This window comes from Lathyrus oleraceus, chromosome 6, assembly GCF_024323335.1.
Source record: "Lathyrus oleraceus cultivar Zhongwan6 chromosome 6, CAAS_Psat_ZW6_1.0, whole genome shotgun sequence".
NCBI lineage: Eukaryota > Viridiplantae > Streptophyta > Magnoliopsida > Fabales > Fabaceae > Lathyrus > Lathyrus oleraceus.
This window is the reverse complement of record NC_066584.1, coordinates 442311617-442334585: the sequence shown is the minus strand read 5'-3', so window position 1 is coordinate 442334585 and position 22969 is coordinate 442311617. Positions and strand designations below refer to the sequence as shown.

The window sequence follows — 22969 nt, the reverse complement described above, 5'->3', positions numbered from 1 at the left end:
ACAATCTCACTAACTAGAATGCTATGCCTTTTGTGTCAAAAATTTAGCGCTATGTTAAGCAATCGTAATTGGACTTATGTAGAAGTCACAACTATTTGAGGTCGGGTAATAGAATTTTGGTGTTAATGCATGTTAGAGACATAGTATAATGGACCATGCTCATGAAACATACCACACACAAAAAGGATATGCAAAAGAGGTGGCCTAATCTCATCCATATTTATGTTGATTTTGCAATCAACTAGCCTTACGATTTTGTGATGTCATAGGCCAAATGAAATGAATGCATTAAGAAGGGAAATGAGATGAAGAGGGAAGGGAATGGACCATAACTCAAATTGGTCAAAGGAGGACTTTTACCAAGTTAATATCAGTCATTCATTTGGGGAGATGGAATGTACATTCCATCAATCCCCTAAATCCAATGATATTAACCTAGCAAAATCAAATCAACCTTGACCGAGGTCCAACAATACAAGTCAAACTTACACAAACCATCACAAGAGGTCAACACAATTATTTGGCATTTATTCAATTTAAAAAAACTAAAATAATGCATTTAAATTACATATGGTTTATCAAATTCCTAAAACCTCATCAAAGCACCAAAGAATTGACCATGAGATTTATCATAGGTAAAACAAGGTCAAAGGACCTTGGAGAAAAAATTTCAGAATTTTTAAAGACTTAAAAATATTTTTAAACAGTTAAAAATAATCACAAAATCAATTAAATCATGAAAAACATTAATAATGATCCAAAAAATAATTTTAATTCAAAATATGAAAGAGGAAATTATTTGAATTTTTTTGGTGAAACTCTCATATTTTTTGGATCAATATTAAAATTAATATGAATTAATGAAAATCAAATGAATAAAAACAAAAATAAAAAAATCAAAAAAATGTGAGCCACTTGATCTCCCTCATTAATTGAGGTGGCAAATCAAGTGGATGGAAACGCACGTTCTATGGTGCACTGCAGTCAATGCGGCATAGGCGTGGTATTCAAAACCAACACATGAGATTAAAACATTTTAAAAGAGATCAATGGCTCAGAACTTGTCCAGCACACCACCGGCGCTGGACCTCCGGTCACCTTCACAAGCGAGGTCCACCGAACTGGTTCACTCATCACCATCAAGAAAATGAAAAAGGGGGACATGTTGAAAGAAAAAATGGCGTAGAACACGAATCTGACCTCAATTTCAACTAACTCCAAATATATTGAAAGATATGAGGAGTTGAATTTTGAGGTGTGCCAACTGAGTTGCTTGGATTTGACCTCAAAGCAACTCAATCTTCTTGCCTGTATTGGTAGGACTTCAGACAACCAAATATCCAAGAGAATTGATGAGAATTGAGTCAGAATCGAAGAGAAGAAGTTTTCTGAAATTTACCTTCAATGTTGTGCAGAAATGGATCTTGCTTGCTTCAACCTTGATCTGATCACACTTGAGAAGCTTGCAGGAGAGGTTTGGCAATGATACAAAGCTTTGGATCCTTGATTTTCTGAATCTTCAAACAGTGAGATTCAAACTCAATTTTCAAGTTAAAAATTCGCAGGTTTTCCTTTGAATGGTGAGGGTTTCAATTGGGGGGCAAAGCTGGTGCACAAGGTCTGTTTGAATTGAGTTCCAAGGGCCTGTATTTATAGCAATTGGGACTGATATTTGCACACTTGAAAAATGCTAAATTGGACATTTCATGCACAAGCTTGCATGGGCGTGTACAGGCCAATGAAGCAATCCAATTTGGTCCACTTGCAACTGTACTGAGGTTCAAACCAAGCTTGGATGTCAAGGCAGAGTGAAATGGAGTTTTTGGCATTTGATTTCTTCTAATCATACAGACATGTTAAAGCCATACGCAACCCTAGCAAACCTTATGCAAAATGCATGAAATTGGTTTCTTTGGAAAGCTTGGATCAAGGGGAACAACTTTGATGTTGGACACTTTTTCATTTGGAACTTGGATCATGGTGAATTTTGAGGTGGAAGTTTGGAAATTTCAACATGTTGCAAATTTTTCTAAGTGTCAAGCCATATATCTCAATATTCCACCTTGCTTAACTTTTTATGTGAGCTTCAAATGAGAAACGTTTCTTCATCAAAGTTGTATCTATTTCAAAGACCTTCAAAATTGAACTAATTTCATGTCATATGGATTTAGAATGATAGAGTTATGCATTTTTGAAGTTTGGAAAAATAACTTGTTCAATGGTATAGGTAAAAAATGACCTATAATGTAACCTCATATCACATGCTCATAAAAGTTGAATTGGATCTTACTCCAAACATCAAAGTTGAAGTAGACATCTTGAATTTGATTATATAACTTGTAAATCTTTCATCTCATAAAAATTGAGCAAGTTATGGCCTTGGGAAGTTGACTTTCAAATTAGGGTTTAGACAAAATGACCTATAATGTTTCAACATAAAAAATGATTTTCCAAGCAAAACTAGTTCTAGGTCTCAACATGAAATTTGTTTGGAATGTTATTTAGAGTAAATTCGATGTTGGAATCATTTTCATATGGTGGAAATTGTAGGACATAAGGTCTAGGGAGACCCAGTTTTGATCAAATGACTTCATCTGGCCAACCACCATCAACCAACTTGCTAACCTTCAATTCTCTTGACTTTTTAGGCTTATGGTAGATCATATATGCATAAGATGATTAATTTTGAAGTTTACCTAGAGAAATTTGATCAATTGATGAGATAGCTTATTGGAGAAGTTACTCAATATACCCAACCAATCTAGGGTTTCCAAGGCAAATCACCTCCAAACTCTTAAAGGATACTTGATCAATGTAACATGTAGAGATCATGAGTGTCATACCCCGATTTTTGCTCCTGAATTTTTTATGTTTATTTGGCGTGCTTGGCCTAACCTAACTTTGGTTTTACATGAGGTTTGGTTTTGATCCAAAGTCATGGTGTTGGGTTCATGGGTACTATAACCTTTATGGTCTTATTTCATGGTTTTGTTCATACACATTATCAGTCAAGTTATTTTCTTCTCAAGAGTCAAACATTTAAGCCAATGGTGAAAACAATCTCTGTGCATCCCTACAAGAAACGAGTACATGTGATTCCATACAAGAAAAATAAAAAAATGAACTTTGACCAATTGTTGACTTTGGTCAGCTTTGACCAAAGTCAACGCAACCTCTGTGCATCCCTAAACCCTATCTAGTGCAGTCTTTGACTAACAATGGACGGAAACGAAGAAGATTCTAACTCTCAGGTTATTGAAGTTTACAAGCATGAGGAGAAGTGTATCAATTCTTGCACTGGAGATGGATCCGTTGTTTTTTTTTATGGAAAACCTGCTTTGAAAGCTAGGACTGGTAGATGGAGGAGTGCATCGTTGTTGTTAGTGAATCAAGGACTGATTGCATTGGCTTTCTCTAGAATTGAAGCAAATTTGGTTCTCTTCTCAAAATTAGTATTGAAACAAACCAGTGTTAATTTAGTTTCAATTTCGAACACTACCAATTGCACCTGCCACAATTTTCAACGTACAAAAATGTGGATGCAAGAATATTGAAAAATTAGCCGTTACATATAAAACAGTAATGTAGTTATTTACAGTAGGGTGTATACAGGATAAGAGTGAGTCTTTGGGGCTTCTTTAGTTTCACTTCTAGATACACTCAACCGGCATTCGTATGCCAATTGACCGCGATTTAACAGAAGCTACAACTGTAGGTTTGATCCTGGCGTGCGCTTGGACATTGATCCGCAAAAACAGACGAGCACTTAGAATCAGTATTGGATGGTGTGATGGCGTAACCAGAGGTTATACATAACCATATAGAAAGCGTCATATCTCACTGGAGGTGAATTCCACTGGAAGTATTTCTGAATCTTGACTAAATTATTATGAAGTACAACAAACTCGGCCTGTGATATTTTTTTTTGAGGATTTGTTTAAGCTGATATACATCACTTTCCTTGAGTACAACAGCAAATTTTCTCCAGCCAAGAATATCATTAAAAGGAAGGTCATAGTAATTTGATAATATCACAGTTCTGTGTCATTTTCCCATACACGCGCTAGAATAACTCTAATTTTAGAGTTACGATGACCAGCCCAAAATCCAAGACTAGTCCTATTTTCTACATCATTCCCTCCAGCTGGAAGAGCAAATGGCTGTAGCACTTGGGGGAGAGCAACATCTCTGTGTGGAATGAATCCAACATCATAGCTGGGGGAACACACTGCTCGAATGGAATTCTTCACAAGTAATGGAAGTCCTTCTGTGGCCCTCACACCAACGTCATGACGAGTAACAAAGAAATTCAAGGGAAGAAAACACTTAGCAGGGTTCAGTCATGACAGCCCCACAATCCAAAGCAGCTCAAGTCCATTCCTCTTGATGACAAAAACCATAACAACCTGGCACACATCTCAAAACAACCCTGCAACATTACAAACATTATTCCAACACAGTCCAACAACAAACAGTCACGTACTAACCAATACAATGCCAACATACACCAATTTCACTAACCACACATTTCCAGTAATACATAACTGTAGCATTACCAACCTAGCCAAAGCCTCTCAGTTGCAACCATCAAACCTGCAAGATGAATAACAGCATGGCCAACACAATCAATTTTCAGGTAAAAGGCATGATAAAGCAAGTCGAGGCAAGAGCAGATGGTGGGAAGTAGTACCAGGTTAAAATATTAGAGGCCTAGTGAAGCAAGGCATGGCATGAATTGCAGTTAATCACCATCAATCCAATATTAGGTCATGAAGTGTGTTAACCTACCATGAACCTAAATCCCCAAGACCTGTTCTGAACCTCCTAAAATTATCATCAAAAAAGATGCTGCTGCATATCATCCAGGACTTTACCTAACACCAGCTCAGAGAGAAGCAGTTGAAGCATTGATTCAGGAACTTCCAAAGTTCATGTTAAAGGTTGTTCCTACTGATTGCAGTGAATGCCCCATCTGCTTAGAAGAGTCCGTGTTGGGAATGAGGTTCGTGGCTTGCCTTGTGCACACAATTTTCATGTTGAATGCATTGACGAGTGGTTCAGGCTGAATGTGAAATGTCCTCGGTGTCGTTGCTCAGTGTTCCCAAATCTTGATCTTAGTGCCCTGTCCAATCTCCGTCCAGATTCTGAATGATCTTCTGCCAGTGTTGTGACAACAACTAGCTATGCGAGAGACCAACCCTCACCCTACCACCAGGCCTTGCATTCACCACAAACAAATACCACAACCACCTGATCATATGTTGTTCTTACAGTGGTTATGTGGAGAAGACAATCCACTTACACTTGGCATTGAATTCACTTTGGCAAGCATCCTACATCTGTGGTCTCACAGCAGCCAACAGCATGTACACTGTCACACCAGAGTTATCCAACGGAAGGGTTAACCATCTTACTTTTGCCATTTTCCACTTGAAGACGATAATGAGCCTACTGTAGTGATCCATCATGTCATAAAAATCCTGCATCAACATGAGCCTGCCACCAAACAGCAACAACAGCCTACAAAAAACCAAATGGCATTTGGACGATGATGCTCCATAATTCCCCATCACACCAGTCCAGCCTTGTACCTGTCATGGAGCATGCTAACAAACTGCCTGCAACAAAAAAACATCAAATGGTGAGATGTGGCAATATCTTTTAAGGAAAATGAACCCCCGTCCTCAGAAAGTTCATGAGAAGCAGAACCAAGTACATGCTACTGCCAGCTCAAGTTCTGTTGGATTGAAGAAAGCGAAGAAAGAAAGAGGATGTACTGCCAAAGAACGAATCAGTAAAATGCCTCCGTGTGTCGCCGGTAAACATAGCTCCATCTACCGTGGTGTCACTAGGCATAGATGGACTGGTCGTTATGAAGCTCATCTTTGGGATAAAAGTACATGGAACCAAAATCAGAATAAGAAAGGAAAGCAAGTTTACTTGGGGGCGTATGATGATGAGGAAGCAGCGGCTAGAGCGTATGACCTTGCTGCTCTGAAATATTGGGGTCCTGGGACTCTCATTAATTTCCCAGTGACTGATTATACAAGAGATCTCGAAGAAATGCAGAACGTTTCGAGACAAGAATACCTTGCGTCTTTGCGTCGGAAGAGCAGTGGTTTTTCAAGAGGACTAGCAAAATATCGTGGACTCTCCAGTCGATGGGATCCATCATATGGCCGAATGACTGGATCGGATTACCTCAGTAGTATGCATTATGGCGCAGGGGATGATTCAGCTGCAGAAGGTGAATATGTTAGTGGTTTCTGCATAGAAAGAAAGTTTGATTTAACAAATCACATAAGATGGTGGGGATCTAACAAGAATCGACAACCTGATGCTGGAACAAAACATGGTTTTGCTGTAGATATTTACAGTGAGCTGAAAACATTGGAACAGAAAGTCCAACCAACAGAACCATACAAGATGCCAGAGTTGGGCCGGCTCCACAATGAGAAAAAAGCATAAAAGTTCTTCGATCTCTGCCTTAAGTATATTGTCGCAGTCTGCTGCTTACAAGAACATGCAAGAGAAAGCGGCAAAAAGACAAGAAAATAGCATTGATAATGATGAGAATGAAAACAAAAATATAGTCAATGAGTTGGATCGTGGGAAGGCGGTAGAGAAACCCTCTAATCACGATAGTGGCAATGATCGACTTGACATTGCAATGGGAATGAGTGGGGCGGTGTCTCTTCAAAGAAATGTTTATCCATTGATGCCATTTTTGTCTGCACCACTTTTGACAGCCTACAACACTGTTGATCCACTGGTAGATCCTGTTCTTTGGACATCTCTCATTCCTATGCTTCCTGCTGGCCTTTCTCGTACAGCTGAGGAAACCAGTTCACTGGTTGCAAGATAAACCATGGTCAAGTAGAGACATTGTTGTCGTGCGCATAGCCATGACCAACAATAGTAGACAATTCCATGATGAACGAACCTGCCAAGATGGAATTACAAGTCAGAATGCCAATAGCCATCAAAAGTTACAGTAATTGGAGCATGAATTGAATGATACATGGTTCAGTTCCGTGAAGCAAAAAAACCTTCTGCAAAATCTTGCCACAATAGAATCACAAACAACTTACCAAAACACCCTGCCATGGACACTTCCTTATAAGTCCCTGCTCACTTCAAGCAGCCGCAGTTGATGCCAATTCAACATACCACTCACTCTTCTTCTTGAGAAAGCCCTGTAAAAAGTCAAAACATTGGTGAAAGCTAAATATGTTCTGCTACAAAAATGTAGAAACTCATTAGAATTCAAAAGAATTGATTCATTTATGTGGCTCACCTCAAGTCAAACAAAATCCCAAAAAACCTGTTGAACCATGTTTGTTACCTTGCTACTCAACCTACATGTCACCTACTGCAGCCAGTCTATGCATTAAAACCATTAACAATCACTCTTCAAAATATCCATTATCCCAAGTCAAACCAAGCTCACCATTTTTTTACTGCGGTAAAAAGGGACACATTAATCAGTCAATTTGCAAAACCTACAGTGCAAAACCATTAACCAACAGTCAGAGGGCAAAGTCCAAAAACATCCCAAATTGGTATGAGGTCAAAGCAGAGAAGAAAGTTTGTGAAGGATACCTTTTCTTGAATCTAACATGGATAGGGTAATTCTGTGTCTGAGCATCCAAAGTGCTTTGCAGAAACACTCCTTTTGAACAGCAAAGACCCAATTTGTAACCCTAATTCACAGAATATAAAGAGGAGAGGCAAATCAGTAAAGAGGAGAACCTAGAGGCAGAAAAGAGACCAAAGAAAACCCTAGAGAACAACAAAGAACTGGGAGGCGAAATCTGAGAAGAGACCCTAAAAATCCCAAGATTGATTACCTGGAGGCCAGCATCTGTACGTTCTTCACCGCCACCACTGCGACATTTTGTAAGGACTTTTCTTTCTTTCTCTCTATTTTTCTCCTAGCTTGTTGTCTGAAAATGTTGTGAGAGTTGAGAGAGATTTCATTGAGAGATTGAAAGAAACGTGAGATGAGGAGCGTTTGAATAATGGAGATTGAGAGATGAGGCTGAGCGACATGGGCGAGAGAGCGATTGATTGGTTTTTTTCTGGTGAGAATGTGAGAGAGAGTGAAGGAGACGATAGCGGTAGAGAATCTGCTGTTTCCATTTTCTTTTTTCCTTTTTTTAATTATTTCTTTTATTATTTAGTTTATTTCATTTTTAACACAAAAATCAGAAAAATATATATGTTTTTATTTTCTTTTATTATTATTATTATTTACTTTTTATTTATTTAGCTTATTTTGTTTTTTTTAACAGAGATAATAAAAATCCATAAAAATGTTTGTTTTGTTTGTTTTTATTATTTATTTTAAATCTGTTAGCCCGGTTCATATATTTATGGTAGTATCTCAATAGCAGATAGTATTGAGTGGCCTAGTGGAGAGAGTTTAGTTGCATAATATTAGGTGGAGAGGGTTCGATACTCATGTGTGACACCTTTTGCTTTTTATTTGATTTTATTTTCCTTTAGCATTTTTTTCTATTCTTTTAGTATTTTGTTAATATCTCTTTTTATGCTTATTATAATTTCATGTGTTAATAATGCGTGGTTATTGTATTTGAATTTAGTTCAAAAACCATTTTTTTTCAAACTATAAAAATCACACTTTTCTCGATTTAATATCGAGCCCATTTTTACACCCTTGTAAGTCGATTGCTTTTTAAGCATCGCCATCAACCTCACATAGCTTACTCTTGGGCTTTCTTACAATGAGACATGCCCCTTGCACTTACACTCATACATTGTTTAATGCTTCATTATTTCATTCTTCGATGGTTTGATTCGATTATATACTTGTTTATATCTTAATTGTTTGATTAACTGTGGCCTACTTGTATGGTGTATGAGGCATGTATTTATATTGTTTGATTGCCATGACAACCCCCATTCATAACAAATGTATCCCTCTCCCATGAATGTATAATATTTATTCTTTCATTCTTTATTCATCTGTTAATACAAGAATTAAAATGAACACCCGATAACCATTTCAAAACAAGACTAAAACCTCGATCCAACGTCGAGTAATCATTTTTCAAAACCTAACAGAACCAGCACGTATTCATCCACCCTTTTGTAAGTCGATTGCTTTATGCATCGCCATCAACCTTGTAAGCCGATTGCTTTATGCATCGCCATCAACCTTGTAAGTCGATTGCTTCGTGCATCGCCATCTACCTTTATCCCTAACACTTCTCCTCGCTCCTTTCGTCGATTCTTGTTCCGATTAGGTAGCACCCATTAGATAGAACCCTTTGTATGATAACATAGGTAGAATTCCCATATTCTTTGCATGCTAACCTTAGGTAGATATTCCCATTTGTAAATCCTAACACTTAAGTACACATTGCATGACAACTCTAGGGCAGAGCTTCCCCATTTCTTTTAGACCTTTCCGAGCGTCTCCGATCTTGTGGCATGTAGTCCGTTCTATTGCAAAGAGGTAACTGCCTAAGACTCGATTCAGCGAGCTGCGACACCTACTGCTAGGACGTGAACACATCGCCCACTCTCCTTTGACACAACTGGTGTCCTCCTTTGTAAGTCCATGTTCAGATGGCAACCCCTATGTAGGGGAACTACATCGCCCTGATCCTTGTTCCAGACGAGGTATGTAGGCAGGTGGTCGTGCGAGACCACTCCGGGCACCTTTCTTTTTCTCTTTGTGTGTGTTTTGGTTCGGATGCTGATGTAAGCCCAGTGATTGGCATTCAGGCTCCACGTTTGCCTCTTTGCGAATTTGTTTGGTTCGGATGCTGACATAAGTCCAGTGATTGGCAGTCGGGCTCCACGTTTGCCTCTTTGTGAGTTTGTTTGGTTCGGATGCTGACATAAGTCCAGTGATTGGCAGTCGGGCTCCACGTTTGCCCTTTTGTGTGTGTTTTGGTTCGGATGCTGATGTAAGTCCAGTGATTGGCAGTCGGGCTCCATGTTTGCCACCTTTTTGTGTGTAGGTGTCTTGTTTTGTTTGGCGTGCGTGAGCCGAACTGCGGCAACTCTGATTCTCATGTTCAGATGAGATACGTAGGCACAAGACGCGATGTCTTGCCGAGTTTGACTAACGACTAACAACTAATCCTTGTTTCCTTTCGCCCTCGTTGCAATCCTTTCTCTCGCCCTCGTTGCGATCGAGACCTTCCCTTTCTCTTGCCCTAGTTGCAATCGAGACCTTTGTTCCCGTAGTTAGCTGAACTACGTTTTGCTCTGATTCTCATTCCCGATGAGATACATAGGCATAAGACTCGATGTCTTAGCGAGCACACTTATCCTTCACCCATAGGTAGCCGAGCTACGAAGACTCTGATTCTCATATTCAGATGAGATACGTATGCAGTGGATGCGACATCCGTGCGAGTCATTTTCTTTGACCCTCTCTTTTAGTAAATAGTACATTAGATAAACGCACACCCTTTAGACAAGAAACAACAAGAGTGGATCCCGTAGAGTACTACGGATGCGTAGGGGTGCTAATACCTTCCCTTCGCATAATCGACTCCCGAACCCAAGATTTGGTTGCGAGACCTTGTCTTTTCCTTTCCTTTTCTCCAGGTTTACTTCGAGCGTTTCCTTTCCCTCCTTTGGGATAAATAACGCACGGTGGCGACTCTTCTGTCATTTCTTTCTCGCCGGTTGTTTTTTTTCGCACCTCTGTATTTTTCGGGTTGCGACAATGAGGACTCATATATGATGCATATAACCATTTATGGATAAATATTTGGTTGTACTCTTAGCCATGAAGGTCTCAAACCTTATATATGAACTTGATATATCAATGACGATCATGCCCTACCTACAAAAAGTTAGGCAATAGAAAATACATATATTTGGTTAGTAAAGTGATAATATACAAATATGATACAATCACATGGTGCTTGGTGATATCTCCCAAAACAAACCCAATGAAAGAGGAGTAAGGAGAATGCCAAAGTATGATCCCAATGCTAATGCATATGATGAAATTGCATGAGGGATCTTAGGGTCAAAATTGGGGTCATACACAGACCATGTTACAACCTTCAAAAGACCTAATTGAAGCAAAGGTATTCTGAAGGCATACTACAACGAGGTTGCGTAAACCTGACTCCTAGAGATTTGATAAAAACATTTTTATTGATATCAAATTCCCTTATCCTCTTTCACACTTTGAATAATGATTCTAATCTCAAAACTTGCATGAGCGTCGCATTAAAATTACAATTTTTGAGTAAACAACTTTAATTTGTAAATCAGCACCTAGCATCAAGGAGATTATAATGGTGAGCTATAACATATGGTCCTACCAGGGGCATCTCTCCAAGATCAAGTATCCAAGGGAATTCCTTCAAAGATCACCTAACCATGGGCAAAGTTACTTCAAGGCTTATATTAGGGTAGGCCAGCTCAAGAGCATAAGAAGTCAACCACTCCAGGAGACGGTTAATCAAGGGCATACAATTCCAAGACACTAGGGCAAGTTAGGTCAAGATTGTCATGTGACAAGACTGCTTCATAAGTTATAATTGGGGAAATCCATGCAAATACCCAACAAAATGCGGTAGAGAAAGGCTACGAAGGTGCATGATCTCTCCATGTTTCAAGTCAAGTGAAAAAGTCCATCAACAACCATTGATCCTAAAGCAGACGTCGGGGAATCATGTCTTTATACCCCTTTTTATAGCCTTAAATCTTCCATATCCCGCCACATGAGCATTCGGGGAACCATGCATAAATCATTATCGTGCATAAGTCAGGTCGCTTCACTCTAACAGCAAAGCATGCATATCATCATTGCATAGATCATTGCCATGCATTAATCAAGTCGTTTCACTCAATTATCTTCAGATTCATCTGACATCATCATAAAGCCTTGTAAACCAAGTAACCTTTTCCAATTTTTTTTACTAATAACCTATCACCATAAACATCTACCTTGTGAATGGTATACTTTCGACAGATTAATCCTTGGTTAAAACTATGGTATTTCTCAGAAAAGAATAATATCCCCATGGAACTTCTAGTTGATATCTCCGGAGGGTTTTCTTTTGAAGTCTTTCCTTGGCAGGTTTCTCTCCAATAAACCTTTTTGAAGTGCATTCGTCAAGGTTACTTTCCAGTTGTTGTGTGGACAATTATCCTTTTTGTTGTCTCACCAGCATAATATTGTCATTCACTTTCAACTACCGGTTGTTAATCTTTTTTCAATCTCCATGATTGATGATATTTTTTCCAACCTTCCTGGTTGATAATATTTTTCTAACCTCCATAGTTGATGATCTTTTTCCAAATTTCGGGTTGTTAGCCTGTTTCCAACCCCCGTGATTGATTATCTTTTTCCAACCTTCGTGTATTTGACCTTTTTCCAACCTTTAGGTTGTTGACTTTTTTCAAACCTCCATGTTTGATGATCCTTTTTCCAACCTCCATGGTTGATGATCTTTTTCCATATAAAAGAAATAACTTCCCATAAGGAAAAATCCTGGTTGTTTCTTTCTTTCAAAAAGTAAGACGTTTGGTTATCATCTGATTGCTATCTTCCCATAAGATAGAAGCCTTGTGATAATGGATGAAGTAGCTTCCCATAATGCATCAACTTCGGTACATAAGTAACTCATTCAGAGTTCTTGCTTGAGTACTAGAAAAGTTGATTATTAGCCTCGTCACAAAGCATGATTTGTTAGAGCTTTCAGATGCCTGGTTACATAAGCTTTCAGATTCCTGATTGTATAACTTATGTATGAGTCAGAACTAGTTTCATAGCCTTGTTTTAGAGTGAAAGTTCAACTTGGTTCACTTGACCATAGTTTAGAACCTGAATAAGCCTTAGAACCTGAAACACATGGTTAAAGTGGTGAACTTTTGAAAAACTCTCAGAAAAAATACCAATTTAGAAACGTGTTTGGGTTTTAGAATGAAATTAGATAAATCAAAATCATTCATTCTTTTTCTCCCCCTTTGTCATCATTCAAAAAATAAATATAAGACAAAGTAAAAACAGACATCATTCAACAAACATATTATTTCATTCATAGAATAAGAGAATACAAAGAACATAAATGGAATAAACACAATTTTTTTAAAACTAGGGTTTAGGAAGAGGTGGGAGTCTTGATTAGAGTTCACCAAGAATCCTTGATAGCATATATGTCTTCTTATCATGACGCTTAAGTTGCTCTTTCACTTCATAGTTCTCAGCCGTCAGATGCTCAAAAGTCTTCAAAATAAACTCATCAAAAACCATAAACTTCTTAGCACCGGAGCCTGAATAGGAGAAGGAGAAGGAGTCACAACAGGAGTAGGAAGCAGAAGTATCGGAGGGACCTTCAGCATAAGAGGTTCAATTATACCAGGGAATCTGGCATGGAAGTTCCTCTTTGCTTCCTTCAGGCAAGCATCCTCTAGCTCCTCAGAACTGACTTGAATGCAACTTCTGAGAGAGAATTAAGTCTTCCAACAACCTCATCTTCAAACTGAGTCAACAGATCATTTAAGGGAGAGGGGTGAATGTTGGTTTCAAAGGGCATTTGGTCAGAATAAGGTTGAGGGGTTCTATCTGAGAGGGCTAAGATTTCAATATATGACTTAATGACAGAATCAATAGTTGATTCTTCAACATGGATATCAGAGTGAGTGAGGTTAGATGGTTGAGGGGTTTCATAATTTAATGGGGAGAATGATGGAAAGGTGACAATTGGATTTTTGGTTTGGGGAGCAGAGGTAGATATGGGTTTTGGAGTAGAAATAATATCTAAGGAATTGAAGGTTGGTAGAATGGATGAGCTGTTAACAGAAATAAATGGACGATTATCATAAGTAATGATAGTTCCAAAAGAGCCAGAAGCAACAACAATTCTGAGTTCTTTAGAAGAAGTTTCCAGAGCCTTCTCAACAGCCTTAGCCCTTTTTGGGTAAACTTTATTTTCTTTATAGCTGGTTCAGAGGCAGTTGGAGTATCACTTGCAGAATAACAACTTGTCACATAATCCATAGGCTCTGGATTAGAGAATATAGGAAAATATTCTAGAGGAATCCTCCTGCAGCAGATGTCTTCCTTGGGAATTTCAGCAACTAATCATTTCAATTCAGAGATTATGCCCATTTTTTTCAATCTCTTGGCATTGAAGAAAATTTCGACGGTGGATACAATGAGGAATCCAGGACTTCATCTTTTTGCTTCCATTTCTAGTTTCCTTCACATTATCTCTTAAGAACTTAAAGAGAAGTGTATGGAGGTTCACCTTCTTATCAGCAACAATAAAATGAAGAACATATTGTTGATCAATGTTGATGTAGTCAGGGAATTAGTTAGCCTCATGTGATTTACACAACAAAGAAGAATTCTTGCCCAAACCCTTAATTTAGAGTGAAGATTCTTGATTTAATTGGCATGAGTTCCAGTAGTGGAAATTGCTTTGGCCATCTTAACTTGATCAAACCTTCTTTCTCCCATCAATTCACGCCTTATACCAGATCCATCATTACTAAGGAGTTTGTTAATGAGTTTCTCAGTGATCACAATCTTATTTCCAAAGATAAAAGAAACAACTTGACAAGTAGATGTTTTAATATGAATCAAAAATTCTCTAACAAGATGAGGGAAAATTGGACCTTGAAGACGATCAAAGAACTTCTCCCAACCTTAAAATTTGACAACAGGTAAAAGATCAAACGTGTGATCTTTAATGCTTTCAAAGTCAACCATAAGTTCACAAAGAACTTCCAAGTCCTTTTCAGTTGTGGAAAGTGTAATCTCAGGATTATTTTAGGCATCTTCAGCATACACAAACTTTTACCAAGATGCAAAGTAGATTGTGTCTTGTAGGTTTAGAGAAGATGAGGAATATATTTTGGTGGTTACGACAATGAAGATCTTTGGATAACCCTTTGAATATCAACATTGTGTTGTTGATTTTCAGATAATTAAGGAGTGGGTTATTGAGCTTGTTGATGTTGACTTTGTTAAGAAGATTGTTGAGAAGACGCCATTGTTAAAGAGCAAAACGTTTTTAGGGTTTACTGCAACTTTTGGCTTAAAGAGTGAAAATGTGGGATGTGAGCATAGGGAAGGTGTGTGAAGTGAGTGGAATGAGTTTAAATAGAAAAGTTTGCAATCATGACAAATAAAGATTAAAGCAAAAAAAATTCTGACAATGCAGTAAAGCGTGAAAGATTTTACCTAATCCCAAGGTATATTCACCTAACGTGTCACATCATTTGATCAGAGACGGTTCAATTTTCTAAGATAGTTGTCTTAAAATTGTTCCACTAATCGATACTGATTGACATCTATTTAATAAATAAATTGTTCAATATCCATAAAGAAAATTTGTTTAAGTAAACAAGCTCTGACTGGATACATTTGAACTTATGAATCCTTCTCACTTCAGAAGTCTCACATGTTCATAACAGCTGACAAATCTCAGAGTCTTATTTTATCATTATGAGAAATAGACATTATGAGAAAAAACATCCTTTTCATTTTGGACACAAGTCCATTTTAAAATATTTCAGAATGAAAACAAAATTATCTTTAGCAAAGGGTTTTGTAAAGATATCAGTCCATTGGTGGTATGTATCAATAAATTTTAGATTTAAAATACCCTTTTGATAATAGTCACGAATAAAGTGATGTTTTATCTTTATATGTTTTGCTCTCGAATGCAAAATAGGATTCTTAGATAAATAAATAGAAGAAGTATTAGCATAGAGTTAGGAATGTTACTCTCATATATCTGGAAATCTTCTAGCTGACTTTTCATCTAGAGCACCTAAATGTTACATCGAGAGGCTGCTATATATTCAACTTTAGCAGTTGAAAGTGCTATTGTTGATTGCCTTTTGCTGGACCATGAGATCAAGTTATTTCCCAGAAACTGACAACTTCCAAAAGTGTTTTTCCTCCCAAGTCTGTCTCCAGCATAGCCAGCATCATAATAACCAACTAGCTTGTAGTCTTTGGATTTTTTATAGCACAACCCAAGGTTAATCATACCTTTCAGATACCTGAAGGTCCTCATAACAGTTGTTAAGTGGGACTCTCTAGGATCTGATTAGAAACGAGCATACAAACATACATTAAACAAAATGTCATGCCTAGAAGCGGTCAAGTATAAGAGAGATCTTATCATACCTATGTATACCTTATGTTCTACGTTAGAACTTACCTCATCCTTCTCAAGGATGCATGTAGGATGCATATGGGTCTTTGAAATATTGCATTCAGACATGTTAAACTTCTTCAAAAGTTCCTTGGTGTACTTGCTGAAATTCTGGTATCAGATATGAGATGTCGAAGGTAATGTCACGACACTAATATCTGAACAATACAAACAAGATAAAAGATAAAGAACAGTAATGCAAGAGACACAAGCAATTGTTAACCCAGTTCGGTGCAAACTCACCTACATCTGGGGGCTACCAAGCCAGGAAGGAAATCCACTAAACAGAATCAGTTCAAAGACTCTCAGTAAACAACTTCAAGTTACAGTCTTTTCACCTAATCTCTATCCGTGTGACTTCAACCTAAGAACTCTTAGATATGAGATCCTACTCACTCCCCCTCAATCATAGTAGTGATATAAAACAAGAATTACAATGAAAAGAAGACACTCTTCAAAGACACATACTTGATCTTGCTTAAAAGCTTCAATCAAGTAAACACACACTCATGCTTCAAAGCTTAGAGTGGACAAATTACAACTCAAAAATCAGTCCAATTCAATCATCTATGGATGAATGACTGGCTTACAATTCACACAACCACACAAGACTCAAACCCTTATTCTCGCTCAATATTTCGTTCATTATTTCTTGTGTATAAAACTAGGTTTTCCATGTCCTTTATATAGAAGCAATTGGCTGGGCTTGGACATCATAAAACCCTAAAACTATTTTCCATTCATATCTTCTCATGACAGTTGATTATATCTCGTTGGAAAAATAAGTCAATCTGATTGTAATTACTGATTGAATGCGCGTTTAATCATCTCTTCAATCATACATAGATTAGCATAAAAAACGCAATCACACAATACATAACATTCAGACTGAATGTTCTGTATACAGATGTCATGACATCGGGTCTGACATCTCAGTAAAATCCTGCATATTCTCATTTTAAACATCCTGTAGGTACATGTTATCTTATGTCAAGACAACACTTGTGACAACTTGTGAACACTCTAGGTTTTACCAAAATTACTGCCAACACATAGAACCAACACTTGCTATGATGGACGTACGTCCTTTCCGGACTTTGATTGATCTGAATACCCATAATGAACTTGAGTTCTCCCATCAGACTTATCTCAAACTCTTCCTGCATAGACTTAGCAAATTATTTGCACAAAGTAGCATTATCGTAACCAAATATAATGTCATCAACATAAATTTGAACAACAAGAATGTCATTTTTGAATGACGTACAGAATAATGTTGTATACATTTTCCCTCTGGTGAAAACATTTTCTAAAAGAAAACTGCTTAGTCTTTCATACCATGCTCTGGGAGTTTGTTTCAGACCATACAAAGATTTATTCAGTTCAAAAATAAAATATGGATTTTTAGGATTTTCAAAACCAAGGGGTTGGTGTACATACACTTCTTCAGTAGTGAAACCATTCAGAAATGCACTCTTAACATCCATCTAATATAAGATGATGTTAGGATTAACCAAACATGAAATTAAGAGACGAATAGACTCTAACCTGGAAACTGGTGCAAAGGTTTATGTATAGTCAATCCCTTCTTGTTGACAATAACCTTATGCAACCAATCGAGCCTTGTTTCTAACTGCCTCTCCTTATTCGTTCGTCTTATTCCTGAAGATCCACTTGGTTCCAATAATGTGAGTCCCTTTAAGTCTTGGCACCAGATCCCATACATCCTTTTTAGAGAATTGATTGAGTTCCTCTTGCATAGCCAGAATCCGTTCTATGTCCAAAAGTGTGTTATCAATTGATATAGGCTCTATCAGAGACACCAAACCCATAAGGCTTTCTTCAAAGGGGTTGAAAGAGGATCTGGTTTTGAAAGGTTCAAATTTGTCACCCAAAATCAATTCTTCAGAATGTGAAGATCTTTATATGTGCCTTCTCATAGGAGTCTGAGCTTCAATAACTTCTGGTTGAGGAGTTTCAGAGTCTTTGGCTTCAACTTCTCTAGTTTCAGAATACTGTCCTTCAGAACCTGAGTAAGTGATCTCTAGATCTACAAATTTCTCAACTAGCTTTGACTTTTAAAAGTCATGCTTATCATTGAATCTAAAATGGATTTATTCTTCAACAATTTTTGTCTCAGTGTTATACACTTTGCAGCCTTTTGAGCGCTCAGAGTATCCTAACATGATGCACTTTTGTGAGTTGGAATCAAACTTGCTCATATTCTCTTTAGTGTTCAGCATAAAACAAGAACATCCAAAGGGATGAAAATATGAAATGTTGGGCTGCAAATTCTTCCATAATTCATGACGAGTCTTACCTAAAACAGGTCTTATAGAGAACTTGTTTTGAATATAACAAGTTGTGTTCACTGCCTCTACCTAAAAGTGCTTGGCCACATTAGTTTCGTTGATCATGGTTATGGACATATCTTGCAAGTCATATTCTTCCTCTCTACAACTCCATTTTTTTGTGGAGTTCTAGGGCAGGAGAAATCATGGTAAATTCTGTTAGCATCAAAGAGTTTTTCAAAATATTTGTTTTCAAATTCGCCACCATGGTCACTTCTGACTTTTACAATTCCGAGATCTTTCTCATTTTGCACTTGGGAGCAGAAGTTAGAAAGCACAGAGTGTGACTCATCCTTGTGTTTAAGAAATTTAACCCATGTCCACCTGCTGTAGTCATCAATGATGACTAGTCCATATTTCTTACCATTGACAGAGGCAATTTTCACTAGACCAAACAAGTCAATGTGTAGAAGCTCCAATGGTCTGGAGGTTGAGACAACATTTTTAGCCTTGAAATACGTTTTAGAAAATTTACCTTTCTGACATGCTTCATAAAGAGCATCTGAAGCAAACTTCAGATTTCGTAGGCCTCTGACAAGATTAAGTTGTTAAGCTGAGAAATCCTCCTCAAGCTAACATGTCTTAATCGTCTATGTTATGTCCATTGCTCTTCCTTCACATACATAAGACACTTTACATTTTGATTTTTCAAATCAGAAAGTATTATCTTGTAAATGTTGTTCTTCCTTTTTCCTTGAAAAGAACTGAGCCATCCTATTGACTGACAGCTTTACATGACTTATGATTGAAAATAATGTCATAACCATTGTCACTTAATTGACTTATGGACAATAGGTTATGCATTAATACTTCAACTAAAATAACATTAGTAATGAAAGGGAGTGTATCATTACCTATTATTCTGGAGCCAATGATATTCCCTTTTTGGTCACCTCCAAAACTGACGACGCCTCTAGGCTTAAGTTCCAGGATTTGGAACATATGCCTTCTTCCTGTCATGTGTCGCGAGCATCTAGTGTATAGGTACCATGTATGGTGTCTCAACTTTACTGCTAAATATATTTGCAACATAGAATATCTTGTATTTAGGTACCCATATTTTTATGGGTCCTTTTGGGTTAGTCTTCCCAGAGTTCTTAACAAACTTGGGTTTCTGAGAAGGATATTTATACATGAATTCATGATTAGAGTGGGCATGAGTTTTTGTTTTATCCTTAGGTTAAGAAACAATTATACCTTTAGGCCTAACATCATTTTGCTTCCCATGAGGAACAAAATGAGCCTTAAGAGTATTTGGCGTATCATCTTTTTCAGAATCATAGCCAATACCCCTTGTCTCGTTCCTGCTAAGGCTATAAATCATCAAAGCCATTAAGTTTCTATTCGGGCTTTTAACAAGAAACTTTTATAAAGATTTATCACTATTCTTTATGATATTACCAGAACTTGTAGAGTCTTTAGAAAGAATTTTCTTTTCAGGTTTGAGACTCTTGCTTAAAGACATAAAGTTATTATTTTTCAAAGTAAGATTTTCTTCAGTCAAACTTGAAAACTCTTTCTGAAGCTTACAGTGAGCTTCTGATTCAGATGCATAAATCTTTTTCAGATCCTTGTATTTTTCCAAAAGATACTGATATTTCTCCAAAACATCTGGCAGACTCGATTCGAGCTCAAAATGAGATAGTTCAAGAAATACCTCTTTAGAATCTGACTTAGATTCTGACTCTGATTGATTCGTTTCAACAAGAGCTTCTATGCAAGCCATTGGTGCCACGTTAGCATGTTCTTCTTCATAATCATCTTCCAAAGACTCTAAATCGTCTTATGTAGCACTTAGACCTTTCTTCTTTCCTCTGAATTTCTTCATTGGTCTTTCTTTCTTTAACTTGGGACATTCATTCTTGAAGTGGCCAGGCTCCTTGCACTAAACTCACATGAGTTCCTTACCAGATACAGCCTTTTTGGATCCCTAAGTGGACTCAAAAAGACCACATGTCCTTCTTTGTCCTCTGAATTCACCTTGCCTTTTCTTCTAGAGTTGATTAATGCGTCTGAACAGAACAAACAATTCATCTTCTTTTTCTGATTCCTCTTCAGACTCTTCATCAATTTCAGCTTAAAGAGCTTTAATCTTCCTAGATATTCCTGAAGACTTCAGAGCAACTGACTTGCTCTTTCTCTTGGGATCATCTTCCTCGAGCTCAATCTCATGACTTCTTAAAGAACTAACATGTTCTTAAAAACAAATGTTGTTAAGATCCTTTCATAACTTCAAAGGAGTTACCATAGGTTTCCAACGTTTTGGTAGACTTATGATGATCTTTTTAACATGATCAATAGTAGAATACCCTTTGTCCAGGACCTTAAGTCTTGCAACAAGATTCTGAAACCTTGAGAACATATTCTCAATAGTTTCTTCATCCTCCATCTTGAATACTTCATAATTTTGAATCAAGGCAAGAGCCTTGGTTTCTTTTACTTGAGCCTTCCCTTCATGCGTCATTCTCAGAGAATCAAATATAGATTTAGCAGTATCTCTGTTGGTGATTTTCTCATACTTAGTGTATGAAATAACATTTAGAAAGATGGTTCTTGCTTTGTGATGATTCTTGTAGTCTTTCTTCTGTTGATCAGTCATCACTCTTCTTTCTACTTTATTTGCCAGTAGCATCTACTAGGTATATGAAGCCATCAACTACCATATCCCATAGATCAATATCGTGACCTAGAAATAAGCTTTATATTTTATCCTTCCTATAGTCAAATCTATCTCCATTAAAAATTGGAGGTTTAGCATTATAATGATCTCTACCATTTGTTTGAGCAACTGGTGGTGGAATGGCAGCCATTATGTTTCACGCTGGATCTTTATCTGACACTGTTAAGTGTTAGATATCTTATAAAGACCAAAATCGGAGCTCTGAGGCCAATTGAAGATGGAAAGAAACAAAATAAATGGGGGGTTGAATTGGATTTCTAAAAACTACTTTTTCAAAACCAACCCAATAAAGCAATATCACGAACAAGAAAAATAACAAAGTTATTTTTATATTGGTTCGCTTTTAACGAAGCTACCTCCAGTTCACCCTACCAAGGTGATTTAGCCTTCTCAAGAAGGACTTAATCCACTATAACCAAAACTTGATTACAGACACCACAAAGACAAACCGCCCTTTTCTTCTTGAGTCTATCTGACTAAAACCTAGTCACACAAGGAAACCACTCAAACATATTTGAGATTTACAAGTTGTGTTTACAAAGAGTTCTTCTAAAAAGCATATTAACACAAGTTAATACAATGAATATTTCCCACACAGTAATAAGAAAAAACTCTTGTGTGTTTACAAAGAATATACACATAAAATATTTACTGAGGCAAAAGCGTATGTATGTTCAGTAGCGTGAGCGTTATCAAAGCATTAGAAAAGAGTTAGCAACTTCTTCCAATCTTCAATTCTTCTTTAGATAGCCATATAAAAGATTCGTTTGAGGGTAGAATTGGAATGCTAAAATGCAGCTGTCTCTTTCAAAACGGTTTGTGTATAGGAGGCAAAATGGTACAATACTATTGTCCTTAGCCCACAAAATCAAGGTAGTGATGGAAAGAGTGACTTGTACTGTGTACTATTTTTCTAATGCAAAACCTTTTGATCTTATCTTCTAATCTTCAGAGGCTTTTAATAAAATGATGTTGAAGTATGATTTGAAGGATCAAGAGACAAGTTGATAGAAACTTCAGAACCTTGGTCTTCAGAGTCTTTACACAGTTCCTTAGAACCTGGTCTTCGGAGTCTTCAGATCTTACTCTTCATAATCTTCAGAACTTGAGCGCAAAATATTGAAGGCAGACAAACCTTCAAAGGCTCTAACAATCAGAGTCACAATCAGAAGCTTTAGCACGAATATTCATCAGAGTCGTTGTCTGAGAGCTTTCTAGAACTTGACAGCATCTTGTAAAGCACTTGTATCTCCTCGGAGTCAGAGTGTGTTGATTCCATAATCTGATGACGTCACACATCATTTCTTCAGAGTCAAAACCTATTATCAAAAGCTACACACTAGATAAAAACCATTACTGTACAAAGTTATTCTCTAAGAAATAATGCATTATTATATTCAAAACTAAAGGCCAAATGCATAACCAAATCTTGTTCTAACAACTTATGGTAACTGTGCTAAAGCTGTCTAAATATCTGAATAATACCACTCTTAAAGAACTTATAAGTTCTTTAAGAAGTCGTGAGATAGATCTTGAAGAGGATGAGCCTAAAATAAAAGCTAAATTTGTGGCTCTAAAATATATGGGAAAGTCTGAAAAGACTAAAGCCTTTCAAGCCGAGGAAGAAGAGGAATTTGAAGAAAAAGATTATGAAGAAGAAGATGAGTTATCTCTCATTTACATAAGAGTTGACCAATTCGGGAAGAAAAGACAAAGCAAGTTCAAAGGATCAAGAAGGACAGGTGGTCAATTCGAGTCTACATCTG

The 22969-nt window shown here is 37.2% G+C and overlaps 1 pseudogene; it reads left to right on the top strand.

The window, feature by feature from the left end:
* The first annotated feature begins 5670 nt into the window (after positions 1–5670).
* On the top strand, positions 5671–6865 carry LOC127096144 (AP2-like ethylene-responsive transcription factor At2g41710; annotated as a pseudogene).
* The last annotated feature ends 16104 nt before the right edge of the window (positions 6866–22969 follow it).